The 20,845-nt window shown below is 38.6% G+C and overlaps 1 protein-coding gene across 4 annotated transcripts in view; it reads left to right on the top strand.

Moving 5' to 3' along the window:
• The window catches only part of LOC108438107 (potassium/sodium hyperpolarization-activated cyclic nucleotide-gated channel 1), a 169,738-nt gene that overhangs the window by 56,064 nt on the left and 92,829 nt on the right, over positions 1-20,845 (top strand). The gene's annotated exons all lie outside the window — the stretch shown is intronic.

The following is a 20,845-nucleotide window of genomic DNA, read 5'->3' as shown; positions in this document are numbered from 1 at the left end:
TTGTTAGGCTAAATCAGGAGATGGACTGTGAAAAACTTGACCATGAATTTAAATCTGACCCAAATATTTGAGAAATTAATTTCTTACCTGTTTGAACCTCATGTAAATAGTTGGGTCCCATCAAATTCAAACAAATAATTAAATCTGTAAGCTAGCTAAAGATATCAGATAACCAGCATCATCAGCTTGAGGCAGTATCAGTGGGTAGATAATGGTATGGCCTGTTGGGTAAGTGTTCAAAATTGTATTACATGTTTGTTCCTGACACGGCCGTCAGATTGACTGTTTACTATTAAAAAAATGACTGCATGTTTTGTCTTCACTACCTTATGGAGCATTAAAGCTTTTATTTTATTGGGCGGTCAATCTTCAACTCTCTCCAGTAGCACTATTGCTGCCCAAACCCTGTTTGCTGTATAAAAACAGAAAAATACAGGTACAACTACTTTGATTTTTGAAGGAATCCTTTCATCTATTTTCTAAAATCAGATAGTTAGAAAACCTAGAAGAAGGTTTTTTGTTGTTTTTAGCTATTTAACTCCATTCACTCCCATTCATTTAGCATGTTGCAATCATGGTTTTGATATAACAAGATTAAGGAAGTGGCCAGGCTCCCCTTAAACCCCTCCTGATGCCTCTCAGCCAATCACAGCTACAGAAGTGCTACTTCCTCATTCAAGTGATGGAAAAAAACAGACAAAACTCCTCAACAAACCTGCAGTGAAAATGGTGTTGCCAGTAAATTAGTCAGAATTAGGTTAAAATATGGAGAACAACAATTATTGTCGAGTAACTACATAAACTACACAGTAACAAGTAGTTAATTGCATGTCGGCCCATTATGACACCATCTTATTCATGGACACTTTGCCAGTCCATCACAGGGCAGACACACAGACACACGCTCAGACCTGGGTCAGTTTAGTGTCTCCAGTTCACCTGTCTGCATGTCTTTGGACTGTGTGAGGAAACTCACACAGACTCAAGGAGAACATGCATATATTTGGACAGTATTCATAGCGTAGGAGTGACGACCTAGCTGGCAGTAAGATTGGTGTAAAAAGACAGGAATCTAATTCTAGATCCGCACTTCTACTCTGAGAAGCTTTTTGAATACAGACACTAATCAGTTCCTGAAGCTGATGGGTTTGGACTTGAAATGTTCTTTGATCCTCTGATTGAGTAGAGAATGTCCATTCCCTAAAGAATGTATCAACACCCCTCGATTTTGATTTCAGTTCAAATCATTTCTGCTGGAGTTGCTTCAGACTGAATGAATCAGCGGCTGAATAAAATTCTCGATGAGTCATCACACTAAACGCTTCCTCCTTCTCTCTTTTTTCCATTTTTACACTCTGCTGATGCTGCGCCATCTCCACATGCTGTGTTATACCAGTGCCACCATCCTTCCTGCAGAAAACAGGCTGAGTTCACTAGAAATGTTGAAGCATTCAGATCAAAGCAATCGCTTTCGGTCACAAGAGTATAAGTGAGGTCAGGTAAAGATGTTGGGTAATTAGCTCTGGACCACTCCAAAGGCATTGGGCAGAGCTCCATCACTGTAGAGAACATGGTTTAACTGCTCCACAGCCCAGTGCTTGGGTTAAACCCCCTTTAACTGACACTTGGTATTGGACATGGTGACCTCGGGCTGTCCATTCTATTGCCAATGCTTTTCTATAGAGATTATACAAGCTCTATACGCATAATTGAACACCTGTGTCTGCAGTGGGTGTTCAGGTATAGAGTGAAATGTAAAAAAAGTCATTCAGCGTGGTTTGATAGGAAATAATTAATTGTAGAGAAACTTGTACACTGACTTCTTTACACACCTTTAGTCCCGATTAAGCCATTAGCATGCATATCACTAGCTGGGCCTGTTGTCCACAAGCCCCTGCAGTGTGTCCCCATTGGTCTGCTGTGTCATTTAGCAGCGGGGTCTCACGGCCTGTCGCTTCCAAGCCTGAAAAAACACTGAAAGTCACTAATACAGTTTCAGTTGACACTAAAACAGTGTCAACGACAGTAATATTTAATGAACTGATGCTCAGAGATGCAGCACAAGTGAACAAGTCACACGTATGAGACAAATGACTTGAAAAATTAAGATCTGAAACAACATTCAGCTGTTTTTCAGACCAAGAGAAGCTACTGACAGGTTTGTCTGCATACTGTTCAGTTCAGTTTTTAATAATAATTAACAATAGATATTTACATTTACTTAAGTTGTTAAACATGGCTCTTAATTCCAATTATATTATAGTAAATTCTTAATATATACAGTAAATAAACAAAAAGTTTTTTTTAAACATCTAAGAAATATAATCCAACAAAAATGCCATCTAGCCAAGCTGAGTGAGATTTATTTGTTTTGTAGAGTTAGTATCGGTATCCATACTTGGCCAATACTAAAGGATCGGGTATCGGTGTCAGTAACGGTATCGGTATTGGAAGGTAAAAACTGGTATCAGTGTAAACTGGTATTTGTAACTTGTTTGTGTAATCACTTTCTGTCAGGGAGCTTTTAGAGGCATTTAGATGTCTGGTTCCCATCACCACCACTGTGAACAATTCAACACTTCAAGAAAACCATTTGAATGACTGTCTACATATACAAGTACAAATACACAATTTTTAAAAAAATTGTTATTGCCCTTAGCTAGTTCACTAATTATAAGAGATTTCTGGATACCTTTATACATTTACTGCGTAGCAAAATGACAATAACACCAGGGTTCACGTTGCGATGTTTTACTGAAAGTGGGCCACAGTCTGTCAGGCGCAGTATGAGAAGTTGATGGTTTAATGGTTGCTCTAATGGTCTGAATCAGGCTCCAATGACAGCCTGCAGAGCTGTTGCTCACAGCACTGGCCCCTCTCTCCATCACACCGCAGGGGTCCAGCTCAGGAACACACTCTCGCTGATGTCATTTCCGCGCTGTATTACGGTGGGAGGGCTGCGAATATCCGCCTTCATTCTGAGTGAAAAAACCCACATAGAATGAACTCACCCCCCCTTCCACTCCACCCCACCACCTCTGAATCAGAATCATTCTGCCCCATCTGCATCCTTACACTGCTCAAAGCCCCCTTAACTCATTAAAGCCAAGGCAAAAAGAGTCTATTCCTGCCTCTTAATCTGCTCTTCTTCTTTAATAATGTGATTTTTCAATGCCTTTCTCAAATGTGTTGTAGTTTTTAAAAAGTGTGATCTCACAGAGCTGAAAAGTTGTACATTATAAAAGTATCATATCAAAAGACCTCAAACTTCACAGGCCTTATTTGTTTATTCTGATTAAACAGATCAATAATATAATACATTTTCATGTAACTGCGTTCTTAATGTGTGTGCATGCTCACTCAGATCACAGTGCATTCAACAATAAAGGTAGCATTAAGCTTCTTTTATACAGTGATATGCAAAACTGCAGAACACAGAAAGCTCCAATTACACGTACTGATCCATTTGACTGTGACCTACATGGACACTCACCAATTCCTCTGAGGGTGAATTTCAGTCAGTTAAAATGGACAGGGATGAAGATTTTGAATGAATAGTCAGTCATATTTTGAGTAAGAATAGGTTGAAAAACAGAAGAGTCCTTCTTTTTAATAAGTCTATGTCTATTTGGTTTTATTTGCGCTCACAGTAGTAGACGAAAGTTTGGACCCTTCAGATTGAGTTAATGTTTTTTCATAAACAGCTGCCTTGCTGTCTGGTATGGGAACTGCACTGTCTCAGACTGCAGGACCCTACACCAAGTTGTGAGGACAGCTGTGTGTGTGTGTGTGTGTGTGTGTGTGTGTGTGTGTGTGTGTGTGTGTGTGTGTGTGTGTGTGTGTGTGTTTATTAGGGGGCTTGTAGCTGCAAAAACCGCATACTACCATTCAATTTATTGTTTTAAAATAGTTCACCAGCACAAAACAGTACATAACACAAGGAGACACATGCACAGAACAGATGTGATAATACCAGAAGAAACAGGTACATCTGAATAATAAATACATTTCTTAAAACTACAGAGAGAATGGGTGAGACTTCGTGAGGAATAGTCACAGGAGTCAGCAACAATAAGTGGGTGGAAGTGCAGGACAGCCCACAGTGGGAGACACCAACTGTATTTACATTTATGCCGTTTGGCTGACGCTCTTATCCAGAGTGACTTACAATTTGACCATTTTACACAGGTTGGCGAAGGTAGTGTGAGGAGTCTTGCCCGACGACTCTTATTGGTGTAGCGTAGGGTGCTGGCCCTGGTGGGGGATTGAACCCCAGTCTACAGCTTGGAAGGCAGAGGTGTTAACCTTTAACCTTTTACCTTTCCTATTCCAACTATATTAGAAACATTAAAGCATTTAAACGGCATTCACAATTAATCATAATTGTCATATATGTCATCATATCACATGACCAAATGTATAAACCATTTTTTCATGGAGCTACAAAATAACTGAAATAAACTCTGAAATTCAGTGATTCCGTCCAGATGGTCTGCTGTGTCTAAATTTCCAGAACGCTCTTACAGAGACTGTGAAGAAGGTTTAAAGAGAATTAGAGGGACATTTTGAGCTGTGGCCATTTTCCTGGAAGCCATTTGTCATCCTCAAGTATAAAAATTCCAGTGGTGGATTTTTAATCCTGACAAATTAGTCCTCGTTAATCCCTCAAAACCTTTAATGGAGGACATTCAGCATGACGTCAAATTTAGAGATGCTGGGCGTTGATTTAAGTGGTTTATGTGACGTTGAGGCTGGACTGAAACAGCATAAGTCAAGATGCCTGCTCACTTATTCAGCATGAGTTTACTGTATATACTGTATTTTGTTGCTTGTATGGTACAATATTTATCACAGTTATTTTCATACATTGGGCAGTTCTACTTACATGCTTAAAACACAGGACATCCATGTTGAGCTGGTGTTGTGGGTCACATAAACACCACTGCGGTTCAGTGAAGCTCTGGGGTGAGAAAGGAGAGACTTAGATTAATTTTGTGTTGTGTGTGTTGTGCTGTGTTAAATCAGTACAGAGATAAAGTAACGTCACACCTTCTCTTCACTCCCTCAGGACAGAGCTGAACTACAGCGGGAGAAAATGAACAGAACAGACAGTGAGGGAGGGACGGAGGGAGGGAGGGAGAGAAAGAGGAATAAGAGACAGAAAGAGAGACAGAAAAAGAAAGAGAAAGACCTAAAGAAGGAAAAGAGAAATGGAAAGAGAATAAAGAAATAAAAACACGAAGTGAGAGAGGGAGAGAGAGAGAGAGAGAGAGAGAGGAATATGATAGAAAGAGAAAGTGTGGGGTGGGGGGAGGGGTGACAGTTTATGTCATGCTAATTTCAAGCTCTCCACAAAAAACACTGCTGTGTTGCTGAGTGCACAACTACAGTGATCAAAACACGTCTCTCCCATTTAAAATACAATTAGAGAAAAAGTGTATTGGTCTGCAAAACCATGTACATCTGTGCATTTGAGTTAATTAAATGTCAACTTCTTTTCATTCAGCAAGACTTGTAACTTGACCTGGGGTGTACAGAATTTAGCGTAAGACCGTATTTACTGCAGCCATTATTTTTTTGTATATACCACCCTTCTTTACTAGCATAGTTAGTATGACAAAGAGGCTTTACAGCACTAGAGAGTTCGCTTTAGAGCCACTCTTTTCTCTCTCTCTCTCTCTCTCTCTCTGGACTGTTGTGACGTCAGTCAGAGTTGGATGGGCTTTCAGGCTCTGTGTGTGTGTGTGTGTGTGAGAGAGAGAGAGAGAGAGAGAGAGAGAGAGAAAGAAAGAAAGAGAAAGAGAGAGAGATGTATTAACTGACAGAAAAACAGAGCTTCATTTATTAAAACTAATAAGATAAATCAATTTCTTTTTTATTAGTATGACTCAACTTAGAGTTTAGATTTAGGCTTTGGATTACACTAGAAACAGACCCCTATAGCGAGAGGGTCTGTTGACTCTTTTTTGGTGTAGAGGGCATTTTACTGGCATGGCTTGAGTCCACTTGTCCTCTTAGAGGGGTAACTGTAAAAAATGGACTAAAAGAAATGACTTGGAAAAAATTCTGGTTGACCAGTCTGCAACACAGGAGTTGATGGGGAGAAGATGGAGGTAGTTGATGTTAGTAGAGTCTTTACACCAGCAGTAATTCCCTATTGCAGTCGGTTCCCACGCTAAATCTCCAATTCAGGAAATATAGACTGTGGCTCACAGATAGAAGACAGAAAAGAAAAAAGTCCTTCTAGATAAGAGAAACAAAAGCACCTTAGTCCACAATCATCCTCTCAACCTAGGCCTTCATACATTACATCATCCCCCAGAAATATGCATGAAATTACATACCAAACCCTTTTTCATTATAAAGAAATCAGTGTACATATAAATGCATCAAAAACTTTAAGGTTACTTGCATTGACATTCCTGCCATTAGTGGCAGGAGCTAGTACTACAACTTAATGAACATGGAACTAGAGGGACAACAATTACAACCTTACTTACATATTTTATGTCTGCATACAATACATTGAACATATTATTATTACAGACAGTAGGCACTTATATAATAATATATAACACTATATAACATGGTATAAAAATGTGTGTGTGAATGTGTGCATGTGAGTGTGTGTCAGGGTTGGGTAAAGGATAGAGGAGCTGCAGCTGGTCGCTAATTTTAGCTTCTGTACTGTACAGCTATACTGTATCATCTCTCTCTTTTTCTCTCTCTCTCTCTCTCTCTCTCTCTCTCTCTCTCACTCTCTCACTCTAGGGGAGATTAATCATGTTCTAGAGACTCCTGCTATAGTTCTTTGGCCCTGTCCGATAGAGACAGAGAGAAAGAGAGAGAGAGAGAGAGAGAGAGAGAGAGAGAGAGCGAGAGAGAGAGAGAGAGAGAAGAGAGAGAGAGAAAGAGCGAGAGCGAGAGAAGAAGGTTTTCATTGCTATGTTCCTAAAATACATCAATAAAATCACAAATAAATAAATAAACAGCATGAAGGCAAAACTTTGTCATCTGTCTTGGTTGCTATTTATACAGTGAGCCTGTTAAAACCTTCAGAAATTAAAAGTCTAAATTTTGTCAGTGTCTGTTGTGAAGACTGAGTGTGTGTGTGTGTGTGTGTGTGTGTGTGTGTGTGTGTGTGTGTGTGTGTGTGTGAAACAAATAAAGTAAAACAAATGCTCTGATTAGAGTCCTTCATCTTGGTGTGTCTCTAAGGAAATGTATTATGTTTTGTAAGGAATGGCATTTGGATACAGCAATCCAATGCTTTTTTTCTTTTCTATGCTTCCTTTTATTTATATTAACCTTTTTAAAGGGCCTGTATCATGTACAACCAAATGTTACTCACTTTTGAAGGAGAATAGTTCTACATATGAGATATACACTATATTGCTAAAAGTATTCGCTCGTCTGCCTTCACATACATATGAACTTGAGTGACATCCCATTCTTAATCCATAGGGTTTAATGTGGCTGAGTTGCTGTCGTTCCCAATCGCTTCCACTTTGTTATAATACCACTGACAGTTGACTGTGGAATATTTAGTAGCGATGAAATTTCATGATTGGACTTGTTGCACAGGTGGCATCCTATCACGACCCATTCTTTCACTAATGTTCGTAGAAGCAGTCTGCATGCCTAGGTGCTTGGCTTTGTACACCTGTGGCAATGGAAATGATTGGAACACCTGAATTCAATTATATGGATGGGTGAGTGAATACTTTTGGCAATATAGTGTATGTGTGTAGTTATATATTGAAGCAGTAAGCCTCAAGAGGCTGTGGGTTACAGCAATTTTATCACGGGGAGGGGTTTTCTTAGGCACGACGCAAAACAGATTAAACTCGCAGTGCTGCGTGGTCTCAGGTGGCTTATTGCTTCAATATATAACGAATATAGCAAAAAGAATGTATTATAAAAATTCATCAATATAAACAAGTATTCCACCAAGAAATGTAGTTCCTATACAGTATGGTATCATTTCCAAGCAACCATGGACTGCTGCATGAGGAGAATGTTTGGTTGCCCATCACTGCATATTGTGGTTAGTTCATAAATTGTTTAACTTTTGTTTGTATAACAATAAACATATGATAACACAGCACTTTTTAATGCAGACACTTTCGCTTTATAAGTACTTTTTGGTCACCAAATTACCACCTCGCTGTATTTAGCAACCCTGTACTCCTGCTGGGGCTGAATTTCAAATTTCTAAGAGTCTAATAATAAATGTCTAATAGCCAAGAAATAGTCATTTGGCACTCAAACACTTCCATATTCAATAAATGAATGATGCACTACTTGGCTGTAGAGGCTAGAATTTCTAAACTTTCATAGCTAGCGCACTATTTAGGGAATACAGAGCAATTTGGAATTCATCCTGGGTTTGATGCGACTTCTGACTGAAACACAGACATTTGAAGTGTGTAATCAATTCAATCCATTCTTTTATACTGTGGCTTTATAGTTAATCATACCACAAGTACTTTAATTGAAACCTGTGATATTAATGATGGAGTTGTTTAGGCTGTTGGCTCTTTTAGTCTGTTAGCTAGTTGACCAACCTAGTTCTGGTTAAGATCATAAGTCACCAGCCCCTCAGTGTAGACAACAGTATTCATTTCTGTCGTAAACTTCACAAAAATGGTTCTTCAAAGTTTTTTAAGTAAAAGGAATGGTTCTGTTTACAGCCATGAGTTCAGTATAGAACCATTTGCATGCCTAAATGGTTCTTTGGATGGTAAAATTGTTCTTCATATTGATGATAATGCACTGTAAATGGTTCTATATAGCACCATAAATGGTTCTTCAGTTATTGCAGGCTTGACATTGTACAACCCTTTTTGGTACTATACAGACCTGTTTTCAAAAAGGTTCTATCCAGAACCCTATAAAGCACATTCTCTGTCAATCTGCAGAACCATTTCACCATGCAAAGAAGCATTCAAGCATGAAATGGTTCTATACAGAACTCATGGTTATAAAGAGAACCTGCTTGAGTGCTGCTTGGTGCTAACACACTACTAGAATCATATAGGGGTGCTAGCAGAAATGAGCTCTCTCATGGAGGTGTTTGTTTCCGTTTTAACATAGGTTTCACTGTTATGGCCTGAACTGAATGCTTTTTGAATGAGGCACAATGTTGTTATTTACATTGTCATTTACATATACCAGTTTTAAAGGCCGACACAAACAGCCTGTTTAATTCTAAGGGATAAAGAAGAGTAGGGACGATAGTCATATACAAATGAACGATGAGTGCATTAAATACAGAAAGAGGAGATGCTGCAGAAACAGGAAAAAACACATTCTAAACTGACAAGCAGAAGATTCCTCAACTGAAAATTGAAGAAATTGGGCACAAAGGGTGAAGAAAAGCAAGGTTACTTAAGGAAGACAGAGGGGGAGAGCAAAAGGGAGAGAGAGAGAGAGAGAGAAGGAGAGAGTTGGGTGATAATTGATAGTGAGAAAGTGTGTAACCCTTGAGGCCTGCTGTGGCATTCCTCTCTCTTCTGGACTCGGCTGACCATGTGTTTATCTCGTCCTCATTACAATATCTGTGTGCATCCCTACTTTTCTTCTTCTTCTCTCCTCCCCTACCCGCTCTCTCTCCATCCCTCCATCCTTCCTCCTTCCATAATTCTGCCCATCTGCTTCCTCTCATGTTGCCTTTGTGCTTATCTAGCTGATTTAAATAACCTAATAAGTGGGTGAACTCAGCAAAATCATTTTTTTATTCTTTTATATTATCATAAACCTAAAAATCATAAAATTTCTTCCATAAAGTTGCAGAAGTTTGGGAGCCCCTGGACACATGATAATTTGATGTTTTATATATATATATATATATATATATATATATATATATATGCAAAAACTTGCACCTTCAAAATGATAACTTTGTGGGACTGCTTCTACAAACATTTGTGAAAGAATGGGTCACTCTCAGGAGCTCAGTGAATTCCAGCATGTTACCATGATAGGATGCTACCTGTGCATCAAGTCCAGTCGTGAAATTTCGTCACTACTAAATATTCCACAGTCAACTGTCAGTGGTATTATAACAGTGGAAGCGATTAGAATGACAGCAACTCACCCATGAAATGGTAGGCCACATAAAATGACAGAGCAGTGTCTGCGGATGCTGAGGCACATACTGCGCAGAGGTTGGCAACTTTCTGCAGTCAGTCGCTACAGACCTCCAAACTTCATGTGGCCTTCAGATTAGCTCAAGAACAGCATCAAGACTTTCATGGAATGGTTTTCCATGGCCGAGCAGTTTTACCCAAGCCTTACATCACCAAACGCAATGCAAAGTGGCGAATTTAGTGGTCTAAAGCGTCACCACTGGACTCTGTTCTCTAGAGTGACGAAACATGAATTCCAACATGTACTGTGACATTCTGAAGTAGAGCATGATCTCCTCCCTTCAGAAACTGTGCCGCATGGCAATTTTTCAACTCAATAACGACCCCAAACACATCTCCAAGATGATAACTGCCTTGCTGAAGACAAAGGTGATGGACTGGCCAAGTATGTCTCCAGACCTAAACCCAATTGAGCACCTGTGGGGCATCTTCAAGCGGAAGGAGGAGGAGCGCAAGGTGTCTAACATCCGCCAGATCCGTGATGTCATGGAATGGAAGAGGATTTCAATACCAACTTGTGCAGCTCTGATGAATTCTATGCCCAAGAGGTTTAAGGCAGTGCTAGATAATAATGGTGGTCACACAAAATATTGACACTTATCGAGCACAATTTGGATGTGTTCACTGTGAGGTGTTCTCACTTGTGTTGCCAGATATTTAGACATTAATGTCTGTGTGTTGAGTTATTTTCAGAGGACAGTAAATCTATACTGCTATACAAGCTGTACACTGACAACTTTAAGTTCTTTCCAAGTTTATTTTTCTATAGTGTTGTCCTATGAAAAGATATAATAAAATATTTGCAGAAATATATATAGCACCAAAAGGTTCGGTAACACTTTATTTGGATGGTCCACTGTATATTCTTTGTAAATGTTCAGTATATATTTAAGTAACATTCAAATGAATAGTCATTAAATGCCACTGAACTTGAAGTTGAATGTTACTTAGATGGTTCACTATAGATGCTTGGTAAATGCTCAGTCTGCCTTTCAGTAACATTTAACTAAATACACATTAAATTCAGCTGAACTTGAAATTCAGTGTGAAAGAGTTTATTAAATCTAAACCTAACCCTAAACCTAAAACTAACCTTAACCTCAAAGTAAAACCTACATCTACTCCTAACTGTAACCCTAACCATAATGTTGATGATAATCAACTGAGGATCACCAGAAAGTTTGTTAATGATTTAAGTAGCTGTAGAGCATCTATAGAGGCCCATCCAAATAAAGTGTGACCAAAGGTTCTGGTATTGCTGTGATGTCAGGCTTGTTGCAATAGAAGAACCATTTTTACTGCTACATAGAACACTTTTCAGAAAGGTTCTATATGGAACCATCTACAGCACATTCTCCATCAATCTGAAGAACCTTTTCACATTCTACATAGAATCATTTTCTTTACACACACTTCACAAAGACGTTTTTCAAGATTCTTTAGTCAAGACAGTGGTTCTATTTAGAGCCATGAGTGCTGTATAGAACTGTTTCATTTAAATGGTTCTTTGCTTCATTGCATGGTGAAATGGTTCTTCAGATTGATGGAGAATGTCTTGTATATGGTTCTATAAAAAAACATAGTTGAATAGGGTTCTATATTACACCAAAATGGGTAATTCTATTGTTACAGGCTTGACATAGAACCCTTGAAGAACCATCATTTTTAAGTCTGTAGGTTTATGGCTGTGTTTATGTGTGCGTGTTGATGTCTGTGACATTGTGTCCCATTTCTGTCCTGACTGTCATTGAGGGTCTGTCCCAAGCCAACATTTATTTCAGTCTTGTGTTCGGTCTTCTACGTCTGACCTGTATTGGCCAGGCCTATTTTGTATGTGACCTCATATAGGAATGCTGACCCATATTTTTTATAGTACCTTTGAAGCTTAATACAGACTCTCATTTTTAATACTCTTTGCCTATCGAATTTTAGCTTTAGCTTAGCTCAGCACTCAGCTATTGTCCTCGGACACTTCTCTTATTGAAAATATTGATATCATGTTGTATATTTGAGAGGTGCTGAGATCACACCTGCATCTTATATGAAACTGATCAAAGTATATATAAAAACACTGTACTTTAAAACAAATAGAGTTTAATATAATGTCTGGAGAAATGTGTTTTCTCAGCAAATGTGACAAGCATGAAGTTACAGAATAGTAATTTTAAAAAGTACAGTTTGAACAGTCTGTTCCGTTAATCTCTGGTGACAGCCCGGCCCCCTCGCAGTAATTCTGCCATGGTGTCAAGAAACAAAAGGTCATCATTACTCACTGTCTTTGGGGCTTTGTTGAGCATAAAATTAACTTCTTAATCTGTCATTGCATTCTTGCAGCTCCATACCTTAACAGGGCTATTAAAATGCCATTAAATTAACACTATAGTGACTTTGAGTGGTTATGGAGAGAGAAAGTGGAGCCGTCACCTTAAAAATAGATAACAATTACCTTGGGCTTCAGATTTCTCTTAATTGGCAGAACCGAGTGGTGATAACTGGTTTATCATGCAGAACCAGTTATTTTAACAGGCTGGGGAAACGTTTTCCAGTATTTTTTTCCTCTCTGGGGATTACGGCGCTACTCTGCCTATGAACGAGTAACAAAATAGCCACTCAAGCGGAGAAAAAAGGAAAGGCGAGTGAATAATTTCTTATGCAAATGAGGTTTGGCCGTGTGAATTAGCTCGGATGGCCACGGAGGTGTTGAAGAGATGAGTTTGGTTTAGAGCCACAGGGGCCGTTAGCTCATCCTTACTCACTCATGCTGCGAATTTCATTTCCATTATGCTCCTCTGATTAAACACCGTCACCAGCTTCAACTCACTGTTCATGCCAAGCCAAAACGATCTTGCTCCTGACACCATCCACCTGACGAGCCTTCTGTAGGACCTCATGTTGACCTGTGAGATTTAAGCCTAAAAAATATCTGGCATATATTTTTAGTACCTCTGTATTTTAAACTCTAGCCCGGTGATAAAAAAAAATTGTCACCTTGCGTGTTTAAGGTGGTAGTACTTCCAGGATGATTAGGCTATAAATACTTGCAAGATGCACAACAGAATTCATAGATTGAGAAAAGGTGGTAAAAATCCAAGTCTACAGGAAATTCTCTTCAGAATTGAGACAGGGACTGTCGGCATGTTTCACAGCTCATGAATAAAATCACTTACTTCTCGACAGGAACTGCTTCTAGGAGTCAATCCAGGTCGTCCACAACCAATTTCTAAAAGAACACTCCACACAGAACTGCGTACTGTGAACATATGGAGCAGACTGGCACACAAGAGGCCTTTGCTCACTTCTGTCCACAAAGTTGCCCAGTTACAATGGGTGAAGAGACACAAAAATTGGACTGTTTATGACAGGAAATGTGTTTTCTGGTCAGATGAATCTAGTTTCTGTGAATGATTCTAAGTGTCATGTTCATCATACATATTGGGAAGCTTTCAATGAGGACTGCATGCAAGGTGTGGTTCAAGCTGGAGGCTCTGTGGTGTTCTGGGGTGTTTTAATTACATGGAAATGGGGCCTTTGGTTGACGTGAGAGTAAATTTGAATTGAGGTGATACACAACAGGTGTAACAACTACAGTATCTACATTGAGGTGGACAACCAGGTTTTGCCTTTTGCTCATCATGTTACCGAGGAACACAACATTCCTATTCCTGTATTTTCAAGATGACAATTCTCACGTTCACTGGGCTGCAAATGTAACTGATTGGCATGATAAACATTCAGGAGCATTCACACATCTGGACTGGCCTGCAAAACCTGCAGATTTGAATCTTTGTGAAAATTTGAAAATTTGTGGAACTACCTGGGAGAATGAGTAAGATGCCCAGAAAACTTGTCCAGACCATGCCAAATCGAAACGGTATATTTAAGTCACAGGTGACAATTTTTTTGTCCAGTGACCCTGTTATTATATGCTGACTATCTACTGTGATCTAGTGGTCAGATAATCCAGTGGACTCAGATGCAGTGTACACTGAAGTCATTTCCCACAATGTATCAGAACTTTAGCGCTTTTACAGTATCATAACACAGTAAACAGTTCAGTATTTCTACATCTTCAATACAGTTTAAATTTGTTAGATTCACCATTGACATTGTACTGCTAACTAATATTTTTATATTAACTCTAAGTAACATTAACAATTAAGATTAACTCAGATTTTACATGCTAACTTGATTTCAGCATGATGATACTTCACTTGAAGTCAAAGTTGTGTCAGCCCTGTGGGCCTGATTTTACTTAGAGAAGTTCCACCAGAAATCTCAGCTAGTTCAACATGGAATTTGGGGGGTGTTGATATCTCAAACTGTTTAGGCTTACATAGTTAAAGCTTTGTGTAGGAATAATCTAGAACATGGAGCATTAGGACTGAACAATTCTAGTAGTTACTGAATAACCACTAATAATTACAGAATAAATCATAGTTGTTATTTAAATCATAGTATTAATCCAGTATATTATAGAAGTTATTGTATAATTCACAGACATTAATGAATAGTTCAAAATAGTTACATAATAGTTTATAACAAGTAGTTAATAATTCAAGAGGTTTACTGAATTACTACTAAATACAGAATAATCATAGTTGTAGCTTAATTCAGAGTATTTACTGAATATTTCATAAATGTCATTGTATAATTTATGGATGTTAGAGAATAAGAGTAATTCATAATAGCTACTAAATAATTTATGGTAGTTACTGAAAAGTTACTATTAATAGCCATTGAATGATTTATAATAGTTACTGAATAAGTTACAGTAATTACTGAATAATATGTTGTAAGATAAATAAAAATAAGCCTGCAGTTTAGTTAAGGGTTAAAGTGAAAATCTTACAGAACTAGACAACTAACTTCCATCAGCAGACTAGTGAGGTTTACTGCAGACTTCAAAACATCTTCTGTCCTAAATCCAATTTCAGCCTAAATCCAAATCAGTTCAACAACATTTCAGTCCAGCCCAAGAACTAATCCGCATCTGGAAAATGTTCCTGACTGCTATACAGCACATGTCCTTGAGTGACACCACGGCAGCAGCTAAGCGTTTGACCAGACGGAGTAAAAAACAACAGCTGGCCTAGAATGCATCCATAGACTAGCATTTAAAATACAGTCTCCTAATTTTTTGCATAGCATTGGTATAGCGTGGGCTTACCACTTTGGTGGTGATAGTTGTGGTCATTTTGTGCTGGCTGGTATGTTTATATTAAACGTCTGAGGACATGTGAATTATGTAAGAGCCTGGTACACTGTCCTAAGAGTCTGGAAGAGTAAACTCCTTAAGATTAAGACATGAAAAGTCCTGGAAAAAAATCCTCTCTCTCTCATCCTCTCTCTCTCTCTCTGTCTCTCCCCTCCTTTCTCTCTCTCTGTCACTCTCTCTCCATTCATCCATAGCTGAACCTCTTCGTTTAATAGATCCAATTCAAATCTCTACAAACTTTGATTGGTCACTGGTCGGCATTTCATGTCAAGAGAGGCAGGCAGTAAGTTCAATGGGATTATGTAGTCATGCAAACTATTTTAAGGAAAGAGAGCCAGCATAAACTAACAATGGTCCACATATGCCATATTTACTCCCTAACATTACATAAGACAACTTTATTTAAATATGGACATTGACAGGAAAAACAACAGATTCATAAAATGGAACTGCTCAACATTTTTTTTTTCTTTTAATTTATACTCCAACTGAGCAGACGTGCTTAGTAGGCTAAACAGTTTAACCCACTTTGTGAACACTTGATCATGAGTGACCTGCATCTGTCTCAGGAAAGTACATTCTGGATCCAATTCATTATCTGTGAACTATTGAACAAAATAGTTCATTTTAAAATAAAGCCATACTAAGCTTCTCACTGCACCTCACTTCACTAAAATGTAATTTTTCGGCTTCACTAAAAGTGCAGAAGACATTTTTTTCTAACAAACCTTTATTTTTTTATTGACTCATAACAGTATATTAACTAACCCTAACCCTAACCATTATATCACTGTTGTCAGAACAAAACCTCATATTGCCAAGATAGTAACCTTACAGGAGATGGAAAAAACATACTTTAATTCAGTGGAACCAGACTTTTTTCAAATCCTTTTTGGCCATTTCTTTTGGTCCATTAATCAAGAAATGTATGCACAATGTAAAGAGCAACAGGCAATTTAAAATTACGTGAAGAACTGAAAAATGAGAGACAAGGTTTTGTCCTGACAGCAGCAATATAGCATGGTAAACTAGCAGTTCTGATTCTACTGAGATACACTGATGAGCCAAATCATTATAATTGATAAGAGATGCATATCAGGCAAACAGTTGGTCCTTGTAGTCAATGTGTTGGACACGAGAGAAACTGGCAGGCATTAAGACCTGAGTGACTTTGGCAAGGGCCGAATCGTTATGTCCAGACATCTGAGTCAGAGCATCTCCGCAACGACAAAGCTTGTAGGGTTCTCCCCCATCAGCAGTGATGAGTACCTACCAACAGTGGTCCTATGAGGACAAACCACAAATGAGTGCTCAAGAGTGCTCAAGACTCATTGATCTACAAGGTCGATATTGTAGGGTCTGAATTGCCAGAAAGGCTACTGTGACAGTCACAGAAGTATTTAATGATGCTTATAATGAAGGAATGTGTCATAAAACACAGTGCTTCGCACTCCACTGTCAAACATGCCTACACTTCCAATGAGTGTTGGAATTGGATCTTGGAACAGTGGAAGAAGGCCACCTGGTCCAGTGAGTCCCATTTTCTTTTACATCACATAGACAGCTGTTTTCAACGGGTGTGGCATTTACCTGGAGAAGTGATGGCACCGGGATGCACTGTGGAAAGAAGACAAGAAAGCAAGGAAGGAGAGTGATGCTCTGGGAAGCGTTGCGCTGTCAACCCCTGGGTCTAGGCTTTCATGTGCACATCAGTTTGATACCTGCCACCTGACTAAACATCGTTGCCAACAATTGTGGAGCCATATGTCTGTTTTGGCAGCATTCAGAGGACCAATAGCTTATTAGCAGTCATAATATTTTGGCTCAACAGTGTACATAGTGATAGCTAATCGATCTCTCTAGTTTTGGTGTTTAGTTTTGTCATTGAGGCTGGAGTTGATTAATACAAAAACATCAACATTTTCTCATCAACATTCAGCACAAAATTTCTTCAACCTTCACTTTTGGTGAATCATGTTCCTCATAACACATTCCTCCTTGAGTGGGTGTAGAACGGCGCCTGCATAAGTCAGCATGAAAGGGATCTAGTGGTGATGTGAAGAGACTTCATCTGTATGCAGCACTAACAAGAGGAAATAATATTCATTAGTCATGGACGACTTATATGATTCCTGGAGAAAAATACCTTCTTCACCTTGTTCATTTTTGAAGTGATAACATCTTCCAATATTTATCCATATCATATACTATATCGTATACTACAGACAAAAAGGTGTTGGAACGAGGAGTGATGTTTAAAACGCTTTAAAAATATTCGTAATTAGGTTAATCTGCCTTTAGCAATATCCAGTTTAACCAAAGAGATTTATTCCAGAATATTCAATAGGTTTGCAGTGCTGTACTCTTAAGATAACAGTGTACCTCAGATAAAAAGATACTTTCAATCAAAACATTAGCTGCAGTCCATCCCACAGAGTCTCCCACAGAGTCTCACAGAATTCCATACACACTTGAGCACAGGATGTCAATTAAGGGAACTGCACTTGATAAATACCTTCATTCAGAACGTCCTGCAGCGAAGCACCATGCATCTTCAAGAGACATGTAGTGACTGATTGGTAAACTTCCTTTGCAATATAAACCACTGTTCACTTCTACCTGTGCAGTCCAAAATTTCCTTCCAGTGGAACATTGCCAGTCCCTACACACTTAAAAATGATGATTTTTCAAGTGTTCTTTTGTGAAGAGCATGGTTCTATATAAAACCGTGAACACTCCTTGAATGATTAAAGGGTTCTTTGCATCACAAAAGGGTTCTTCACAATGATGGAGAATGTGCTGTAGATAGTTATATATTGAATCCTTTTGAAAAGTTTTCTATATAGTACTGAGCCTTGCTGGTGACATCCTGTATAAATCAAAATAATGTGTGACCATGACTTAGTCTCCATTTGATGGGCCATGTAGCCCAAACACTTCACCCTACCCCTCCATCTCAGCAACAATCGGGACAACCCTACCCCTAGACGCACAAAACGGAGGGGTAGGGCTAAGTTAGGGGTAAGGGGTGAAATAGGATTGGGCCTAACTCATTGCCACACATTAGGATCTCGTTTCCACGTGTTAAGAAGGAATGGCCTTGTATGGGTGGTCACCGGAAGGGCTCCCTAATATAGCACCAAAAAGGGTTCTTCTAATGTAATAAGCTAGATATCGTAACAATCTGAAGAACGCTTTTGTGATGCAAAGAACCTTTTAATCATGCAGAGGGTTATTTGAGTGTTCATAGTTCTGTTTAGAACCATTTTCTTTAATAAAGAACTAAAAAATCTTTTTTAAGAGATTATGGTTTGGAATCCCCCTTAAAATGCCCAAAAAACCTGTGCAGTCTGGTTTGCAGGGAATTATATGGGCAATTGAAATACACTTAATGTCTCTTTGACAAAACAGAGTTTTGTTTGTGCCGAGACAAACATGTGACTGCAGTTCCACAGCTCACATTATCTACATCCCTGTTCAAAGCAGGTCTGTAGTGGTGCTTAATCAGAAAGTCACACACTGGATTCTTTTCAAGTATAATTACAACAGTGTGCTTGGCTGTAGTTTGATTATGGTGAGTTCTTTTATATTTAAAAAATACCACTGGCTTAGAAAGGATATTTCGGTTAGCAGTCAAACGCGAGAGGGAGAATGTTATCACAAATAATGTCATGGCTGTGATTTGATTGCTGGCATGGGCTGAAAATGAGTGATATTATTTGCAATAACACACGATCTCAGGAGCTCTATTGCTTTTACTACAGCAAAAGTGAACCAAAGATGGCTCAACCATTGTATCAAGTGTGTTTAATATCAGTAATTCCTTCTGCTAAAAAAGTAGCATGAGTTCCTTTTAAATAGTGTGTTTGAATGTAGTTTGATTTCGTTTACTCCTTTTGTTGTTTGTACTGTACTGCTGGACTCACTATAGCCTTATTTGCACTCTTGCACTCTGTTTTTAATTCTTTATAAACTCCTAATGTAATATCTAATTGAGTAGATCTTCTGGAGTATCTGACTGGGGAATCAGGTGGATTTGATTAGAGCTGCTATGAAACCCTGCAGGAGAGTCAGCAGGAGATAAACGCAATAACAATTACTTACTGAGCACACTAAGAAGCAGACCTACTCGTTTTCAGTTAGTAAGCATATTACTGGAAATGTACTGGTATTGGAATTGTGGGTCTATGCCAATATCCAATATTTTTCATCAATTTGCTCCACAAGGGTTACAGAGAAGTTTAAAATGTCTGTCTTTTCTATAGTGTTACAAATGAATTGTTTTGAAATCTAATCAAATCTAAATATCTTAACAAAGCTGATTAACTTTTTAATGCAATGTGATTCCAACACTATGTGCATCCTCACAGTGTTTTTACTGTTTGCTGGGATCATCACAGGGTAATCACAGATGAAGTTGAGTTTCTGTGGATGTTTTGTCAGTCAAGGTTTTCATGTAATCTTTAGGAGTTGTGGGCAAATTATTACCATTAATTAAAATATTGCAAGTTATTATTATTAAGTGTGGCACCAGTCCAACAGGACAAAATCGTTTGCAAATGAGGTATACAAGACCATTATTAACAATAGAAAAAGTAATCATTTTCTTATGTGAAGGAAATTTGATTATTCAAATTCTGTGTTAGTTCCAGGGCTCACTGGTAAAAGGGATGTTTTTCATCTCAATGTGACTACCCTGGTTAAATAAAGGTAAAAAAAAAAGTTGTTGGAACTTCTGTGATGCAAGATACACATGTGCATAAAACATTTACAAAATTTTATAAAAAAGCAAAGGGTAAAAAGGATGACTAAAGATAAATGTGTACAGTGTACAAAGTAAAAAGAAACTGAACAAGGTATAATGAGAAATCTAAGAGATATGAAAACTAAAGGTAGGATTGATTAACACCTTATGTAAAATGGAAAACAATGATGACCTTATCTGTCTAGAGTTTACACCAAATTAGATTCTAAATAGTTCAAAGCATCTCATGACTTGCCATCATGCCAGTGTTGTAAATTTACGCTCAAAATTGTGTCCTTGGGTTTGATGACTTAGGCCCCAGCTGGGCTTCTGCCAAAAAGGCCTGCCTTTGGGAATCGTGAAGGACAGAAGGAGTTGGCAGTCAAGCTTAAATGCATTTTTTCTTCTTTTGATGAGTGATTTGGACTGAGTTCAAAATGGGATCAGGGGAAAGGTAGGAGGCGAAAGTTCCCATTCCAAAATTAGTGACTGTAAATCAGGAGAAGTTTCAATTTGCAGCTCGCCCAAGTTCCCAAATATTCTTCGTAATTTAGTCATTTCCAATGTGACACAATACCACCAGTCATTTAGTGACACAATACCACCAGTGGTAGGAGCTGTGAAGCGACATCACATCGTGGTAATGCAACGGATTGGACAGCCGAACATGCCAGCTAACAGACGCCTGTGCTGACTAGCATCGTGCTGGGTGATAGGGGCCATCCATGGCGTGGC

The sequence above is a fragment of the Pygocentrus nattereri genome, chromosome 16 (genome assembly GCF_015220715.1).
Source record: "Pygocentrus nattereri isolate fPygNat1 chromosome 16, fPygNat1.pri, whole genome shotgun sequence".
Taxonomy (NCBI): Eukaryota; Metazoa; Chordata; class Actinopteri; order Characiformes; family Serrasalmidae; genus Pygocentrus; species Pygocentrus nattereri.
Note: the sequence above shows the minus strand (reverse complement) of the source record. Positions and strands in the feature narration are given on the sequence as shown.